Genomic DNA, 8,677 nt, shown 5'->3' on the forward strand with positions numbered 1-8,677 from the left:
AGAAAGTTGCGTTCTTTTAATATTTGGCTGGTAATCCCATCTTCGGATTTCATGATTACTCGTATAAAACTAAGACAAAACTGCAGTCTCCCAAAAACACGCACCTCGCATTTCACACACGCTATACACTGCATACATGGAAGGTCATGTAAGGACCTTGGCTGTTCATAGGACCTTAAAATAATCGACTAACACAAAGCTATAGCTATGGAACACAAACTTGATTTGTCCTGAATTGAGTCAAATAAGAAAATACAATCTGATTAAAATACAGATCCTTATTATCACTACTTTTGTAGCACTATAAAAAGGGCAATAGTTCCACTATACAAGAAGACACAACATGAATATACCGCAGTCTCCTAAAACACGCACCTCGCACAACATACACGCAACATACTGTACACATGGGAGGCCGTCCTTACATAGCTGTTAATAGGACGTTAATTAAGCAAACAAACAATGTAAAACTCTAGAACGTATGATAAATACTAGATTAGTTTTGTTCCTGGAATCAAGCAATATTTTAAGTCCTTTGCAAAGCGACTTTAGAAACCGCAGGGGAACGGTAGACTAGAAACATTTATACGAGAAGCATTTGCCAAGAAAGAACATCTTGTGGCCGTATTCTTTGACCTTGAAAAGGCATACGACACAACTTGGCAATATGGAATCATGAACGATATCCATGATATCGGTATACATGGTAATTTGCCGAAGTTTATTTCAAATTTTGCTCAACTGAAATCCAACCCCAAAAATCCCGCATTTAACCTTGTATTCAATCCTCAGCATCAATGTCGCACATTTACTGTGGTACTTGACAGTTGGGTCCAATGACGTCAACGCTTTCAGTAGTGGGCTGTTGAGAGGCAGTTTTTTCTGCATGGAGCTTTTCGAACAACACCTGTGAAGAGTCTCCATGTGGAAGCTAATGAGCCATCTCTAGACGATCGACGAAAGAAATTATCCTTACAGTATACTGCTCAACTGAAATCCAATCCCAAAAACCCCGCATTCGATCTTGTATTTAATCCACAACACCAAGACATATTCAGACAAAATCAAAAGCTCATACCAACATTTGGCATCAGAATTTCAAAGTTTTTGCAGGAACTAAATATAAAATTTCGACACCATTGACGAGTACACCATATCGGATGTACCACCATGGCTCATTTCAAACACCTGATATCAATTTATCTCTACATGAGAGGGCAAAATCCAGTGCATTACCCGAAGAACACAAATCCTCCTTTTGGGAGTGCATTAGGGCTTTCCCCTGACCATGTTCAGATCTACACTGACGGATCAAAAGATGGTGATAATGTTACGGTAGTATGCTGTACATCTAATCACTGCTCCTCTATATGACTCCCGGATGTTGCCTCCATTTTTCACTGCGGAAGCATGTGCTATCGGTTTGGCTCTTGACCATATCGAAGAACACCGCATTGAAAAGGCAATCATCTGTTCCGACTCTTTTCGGTTCTTCAGGCTTTGAAATCAAGAAACCTTAGAAACACATTAATCCAAAATCTTTTGATCCGAACATTTCGATTGTCTTCTAAAACTCAAATTACTTATCTCTGGATTCCAGTCATGTGGGTATAAAGGGAAATGAAAAGGCGGATAAAGCAGCTAAGACTGCTCTTCGCCTAGCACAAACAGATTTGAAACTACCATACACCGACATCAAACCTTCAATTCACTCAGCCATCAAACACCATTGGCAACAAAGGTGGTCTACCGAAACAAACAACAAAATGTTTAAAATTCAACCTACACTTACGGCTCCGAAACTGGACACACATATTTTACACATTCCTATCTATTGAGAAGGGAGGATCCTCCCACATGCCATGCATGTGATTCTCCTCTCACAGTGGAGCATATCTTAGTGCTCTGTATTGATTTTAAGCACATACGAGATAAGCACTACGATGTCTCCGACATGTACACTTTGTTTCATGCCGTGAGACATAATCGTATTTTTAATTATCTCAGAGAAATCGGTATTTTTAGATAAAATATGAACGTTTTTCTCATCATATCATCGTATCAACTCAACATTTCATCGTTTCATCAACATTTTGCATGAGTTTTCTCGTGTGTTTTAGCCAAAACTATTTTATCCCATGCAAACCTTTTTTTTATATCAAATAAACGTTTACAATCTGTGTTTTAATCCTTACTTGCCTTTTCTTACCCTGATAATAATGCATGACTTGTAGTTTGGCCCTAAATGACCTAAGTTGTCGATGGGCCGTAAAACTCAAACAAACAAAACAAATCAACAAATAAACTTCTCTGTGTGAATATAACAAACTCATAAAAGTTACAGCCAGATATCATAAGTTGTCCTTGAACTAAAGCAAAGTACATATGATTTCTTTTTCAAACCCATTGATTGACCATTTCGCCGCTCTAAACAAAAGCCATCGATTTCATCACATGCTCTGTCTGTCCATATTCCTTGCTGAATAAGGTCTTAGCACTTCCAGAATACCACATTCCCAATTGTCACAAAATTTTTCATCAGGTGATGCACCGAGAAAGTTAAAGCTGTTGTTGATAATAAAGCCGCAGTCATGAATATATCGTGAGGGAAAGGTCTCGAGATACTTTGTCTTGGCTTCTTTTTCATGCTTGGAGCCGTAATATAGGGCATGTGCAGATTTTGATGTTCTGTTGAGCACATCTTCCAAAAATGATGGTGTGGGCTTTGCTTTTCTGCTGATTACTCGGCCAAGTTAGATGTAGTCAGTGTAATTATTCTCTCATTAAGCCATGCATCAGATAGTGTTTGACTTCTTGAAGTTTTCTCTATATCTTCTATATCCGTTTGCTCCATATGTCTGTTGAGAAATCTAAATACTGCCGGCAATAGAACTTGAGATGGCCTGTGTACAGATGTATCACCACATCCACAGGATACTGTTGGGGGGTGGTGCTGCTTTGAAGTTCCAAGTCTGTAATATACAAAACATTGATATTAAAAAAATATTAAAAGACAATGTATTACGATCAAAAGTAGATATATCTGCATTTTAAATTTAATAAAGGTTCCTGTAATTTACCAATACATGTACATTTGCATATCTGTATCAAGTTGGTAAAAACACAAACTGCTTGCCATAAAAATCCCTATAAAAGGCTTATTATTATTTACAGGGGTATCATCGTTAGAAGTGTTGACTATGACTGCAGAGATTGAGTCACTGAAAGCTAAAGTCAAGGAGCAGGAGAAAACCTTATCTGATCTACAACAAGCCATTGTCACCACTCAGCCTGCTTCCAGTAACATCAAATGGTTTGGGGTACAGCCAGTATCACAAAAATCTGTTTAAGCACTACACTGGTATAACATACATACGATTTGTAGCCATTCCGCTCTAAACAAAGGCCATCAATTTCCTCACATGCTCTGTCTGTCCATATTCCTTGCTGAATAAGAGCATTGCACTTCCAGAATACCACATTCCCAATTGTCACAAAATTTTTCATCAGGTGATGCACCGAGAAAGTTAAAGCTGTTGTTGATAATAAAGCCGCAGTCATGAATATATCGTGAGGGAAAGGTCTCGAGATACTTTGTCTTGGCTTCTTTTTCATGCTTGGAGCCGTAATATAGGGCATGTGCAGATTTTGATGTTCTGTTGAGCACATCTTCCAAAAATGATGGTGTGGGCTTTGCTTTTCTGCTGATTACTCGGCCAAGTTAGATGTAGTCAGTGTAAATTATTCTCTCATTAAGCAGTGTATCAGATAGTGTTTGACTTCGTGTATTTTCTCTATATCTTCTATATCCGTTTGCTCCATATGTCTGTTGAGAAATCTAAATACTCCCGGCAATAGAACTTGAGATTGTCTGTGTACAGATGTATCACCACATCCAAAGGATACTGTTGGGGCTGGTGCTGCTTTGAAGTTCCAAGTCTGTAATATACAAAACATTGATATTAAAACTATTAAAGAAAATGTATTAAGATCAAAAGTAGAATATGCATTTTAAATTTCATAAAGGTTCCTGTAATTTACCAATACATGTACATTTGCATATCTGTATCAAGTTGGTAAGAACACAAACTGCTTTCCATAGAAATCCCTATCAAAGGCTTATTATCATTTACAGGAGTATCATCGTTAGAAGTGTTGACTATGACTGCAGCGTTTGAGTCACTGAAATCTAAAGTCAAGGAGCAGGAGAAATCCATATCTGATCTACAACAAGCCAGTGTCACCACTCAGCCTGCTTCCAGTAACAGCAAATGGTTTGGGGTACAGGCAGTATTAGATAACAACACTAATCACAAAAACCTGTTTTAAGCACTACAATGGTATAACATACATAAGATTTGTAGCTTTGTTGTCCTTTTTGATTTCTGGAAACTTCAGTTTACAATTTGAGAAAGGACGTAGTGACTTGAAGTCTTTGTCTAATGAAGACTCATTGTTTTTGACTTTGATAAGATGTCGACATTGTTTTAGTTTAGCTGACCTTGCTATGAAATTTGGTATCAAACTCCAAACCGCTGGAGTTGTGTTCAATACTGTCGCCCTATGGATGGCTGTGTTGGTCGAAATGACGACAAGGAGTAGGGTAGAAGCTTGTTGACGGCTTTTATTCAAAGTGTAGACAAGAGTTCTCACTTTCTCTCTCTCTCAAAGGTGGCCCTAGAGGAGGCGGTGACGTAGGTGTATGTGAGGCGGAAGTACCCAGTCTCAGTCTTATTCCCGTCTGATGTCCGTCTAATTTCAGTCTAGTTTCCGTCTCCGTCTGGTTTCAGTCTCCGTCTAGTTTCCGTCTGACTGGGGCCTATTGCGGCCCTCTATTTATAATGATTGGGTACGTGACTGGTACACGTGCCGTTGGGACAATGCTTGCCCCAAAGGTTACCCAGCTCATCATAAACTGTCAAAATTTACTAATTTTAATTCAGAATACAGCCTTACCGGCGCCTGATGCAGGCTTAACAAAATATAAATGTTTTGATTTTCTGACTGGACTTGGTTGAGGCTGGACAGAACCGCCTGTAATATGCACATTTTGAACAAACTATACTGCGCAGTTAAACAGGTGTGTGGACTACGCGATGTCCTGTCATTCCTTCCAGAACATTCCACGTAGTCCCTACCATACCCATACCTATTCGGTAACAATTAATTAATAAGTTGGTCACCTAGTTTAACACGTGCATAGACCGTGCGATGTCCTGCCATGCTTTCCAGAACATCCCACGTAGTCGCTACAAAGTAGGTGCCGTAACAATTTACTGATATTTCGGTCACCCAGTTTGGCCATGCCTTAAAACAACAACCTAAACTCTGGCTGCAAACATGAGTAAACAATCCCGTGTCACTGACCTTTAAATATACTACACATCACTACTAGGTCTAAGCAACACTATATACACCACAATAATGCACTATGAAATTAAACACAGCCTAATAAATATATACATGGTTGTTATTAAATAACTAATACTTGTACTCTTATAAAATACACTATAATTTAACTCAGCCCCGCGATCCACAATTATACACGGCTAACATAACAACTTCTGTCAAGGTTCAACAGGTACCCCACTTCCTGTTTACCTAGCGGGAATATTCAAATATCATATCTATTAATGATATTCATGGGGACTTAAGCAGGGCTACTAGCCTGTCTATCTCTATAGGGTTATAATCGTCTATCACCAATAATATCATTTGGGCTTAAGCAAGGCTACCAGCCTGCCTACCTCTATAGGGTTACAATACCTGGATTGACCAATGTACTTTAAACTTGCAGACTTACTACTATGGTCCACAGTGATACACTCATAAAAACATGCCAAAGGATTTCAAGAAGGATTATCTACAACTTTATTATTATTGATGGAACTGAACTTTTATAGTCTCCATGTGCGCTTGGACTACAAAGTCAGTTTTTACAGTGATTTATATAGGTAATCACAACACTGAAAGGTTTAATTGGCTATGATCCAAGAGGAACACTTTTATTTGTATCACAACAACTGACAAGTGGAGAACGGAAAGAAACTCAAAGAGTTGCTAAATACAGGATTCACATAGACAGACTAATAGCTAAGGTTAAGAAAAATAAAATTTTGAAAAAATGAAATATGTCCAACAATGTTATGTTTTACAAAGAATTAACAAAATCTGGACTGTTTGTTGTCACCTCACACTGTTTGAAGACATTTTTGTCAAAGATAAGAATATAAACTAAACTGTAAGCTGTGTTTTGTTTTTTAGGATAAGAATTTTAACAATTGTTTGTGAAAGTTTTCACTTGATTCAGTGAGTTAGGTTATTAAAGTATAACAAGTATGGTTATTTATATTCAAATGCATATAGCCTTATAGTGCTTTGTGTTTTTGTAGGTATTAAATTTGGTTAAATGAGTATATAATATATGCATTGCATATTTTATTATAGCATATCCATTTGAAGTTCTGATTTACAGCCTACACACAAAAACAATATTCTGTTTATTGTTTGCATGAATATATTGAGATGCAAAAGCATATGAATAGCATGAATCTTGTTCACAATACCAACCTAATAAAGTGTACAATGAGGTAATAAATATAATATTAATGACTTCAATTTTTATTCGGAAATCAGGGTATTATGTATTGATAACAGTTTTTTTTGATAATTGACAAAAATAAAAATGTGCCAATTTTTCTCTATATACGCAAATGTCTATAGGACAATGTATATATCCTCAGGTTATAACCTGATCAGAATCGGGCAGTTGATGTGAACCTGATCGCAACACAATTTTCAAATGGTGTGTGGCGAGTTGGATGGAATATTTGGATCCCTGGATGACGACTAGTAATTACTGTAGGAGGGCTGCAAGCAATGTCCAGCAAGGATTCTTAAGTTCGACTGATCAGTTATCTTTTGCAATTCTGAAACACCCCTAAAACCACCATATAAAACTTTCCAATTTGCTTTGTTAGGAATCATTTGTATCATAAAGTATAACAATTAGCATATATGTCTATCCATTCTTGCATTAAATTAAGGGTTGGTGAGGTGGTGGTGGAGGGTGGTCTTGGTTAAAGCCCTGCCTCCTCTGGGTCCGCAAGTTCAAACAACCTGCTGGTTGTTGGTGTTTGTTTCTCTAGGTACTCTGCGCTTTTCCTTCATCTAAATCACTTCGATCACATCCTTAAATGACAGACACTTTTCAATTACCATTATAACATTGTAGGATGCTAAATTGTTTCAAGACCAATGCAGGAGATGGATTAGGACTGTAGATGTAAAATGCTTATTGTCTCATGGCGCGCGGTGTCCGTGTCCGTCATCCCGTCACGTCAACATTTCCTTTATTAAATCGGCTACTAGTCATAGAGTTTCTGCATGGATTGTAACCAAATTTGGCCAAAAGCATCCTTGGAATGAGGGGGAACAGAGAATCTTGTTAATAAAATTTTGGCTCTCTTGACGGACCCCCTGCGCGGCAGGAGGGCCGGGGTCCCTATAGAGGGTAAATAGAGCTTAAAATCCTATAAATCCGTCTACTTGTTCCGTAGAGTTCTGCAGTGGAATTGTACCCAAATTTGGCTCCACAAACACTCCTTGAGGGAGGGGAACTGAAACTTGTATTAATCTTTTGGCTTCTGACCCCCTCCGGGTGGCAGGATGGTGGGGGCGGGAGCCCCCAATAGCGGAACATAGAGGGTAAATTCCTTTATAAACGCTTTACGTTGTCCTATGAGTTCTGCCTCTATGAATCCTGTAAACCAAAATTTAGCCTCATCAAACTAATTTCCATGTGCGGGGGAAAGGGGAACAGAATCTTGTAATAAATTTTGGGTTTTTGATCCCCCTAGGGGTCGAGGAGGGCGGGGACCCACATCTAGGGAACCATAGAGGTAAAGTCCTTTAAAATAACGCTACTTGTCCTAGAAGTTCTGCCCATTGAATTGTAACCATAAATTAGCACATTAAACAATTCCTTGGGGGGAAGGGGTAAAGGGGAACAAGAACTTGTAATAAATTTTGGCTCTGATCCCCCCACCCCCACCCCCAGGGGGACCTCGTGCCCCTCGAAACGTATAATATTTTAGCCGTTCACAGGGGTACGGGTTAAAACTCTTCCATTCATTTCTATTCCCCCCCGGAGGGGGGGGTGGAGGGGGGCATGGGGCAGGTAGGTGCGGGGCCCCCCACTATAGTGAAAATAGAGGTATAATTCTATAAATCTGCCTACTTAGTCCTAGAGTTCTGTATAGATTGTAACCAAATTTGGCTCAAACAACACATGTTTGTTTGTTTGTTTGATTAATTAACGTCCTATTAACAGCTATGGGTCAAACATCCTTGGGCAAAGCGGGAACAGAACTTTATAAATTTTGGCTCTGGCCCCGGGGGGGCAGGACGGGTGGGGCCCAATAGGGGAAATAGAGGTCAATCCTATAAATCGCATAACCTACTTGTCCTAGAGTTTTGCTTGGATTGTGACCAACTTGGGGGAAGGGGAACATAGATAACTTGGTATAATTTTGGCTCTGACCCCCTGGGGGCAGGAGGGGTGGGGCCCAATAGGGGATTTAGAGGTTGATATTAAAATTCCTTCAGAAAAGAAAACAATGAACCTGCATTCAGAACATTACTTGGCATTACAAACCAGGTGAGCGATACAGGCCCA

The sequence above is a fragment of the Argopecten irradians genome, unplaced genomic scaffold (genome assembly GCF_041381155.1).
Source record: "Argopecten irradians isolate NY unplaced genomic scaffold, Ai_NY scaffold_0331, whole genome shotgun sequence".
Taxonomy (NCBI): Eukaryota; Metazoa; Mollusca; class Bivalvia; order Pectinida; family Pectinidae; genus Argopecten; species Argopecten irradians.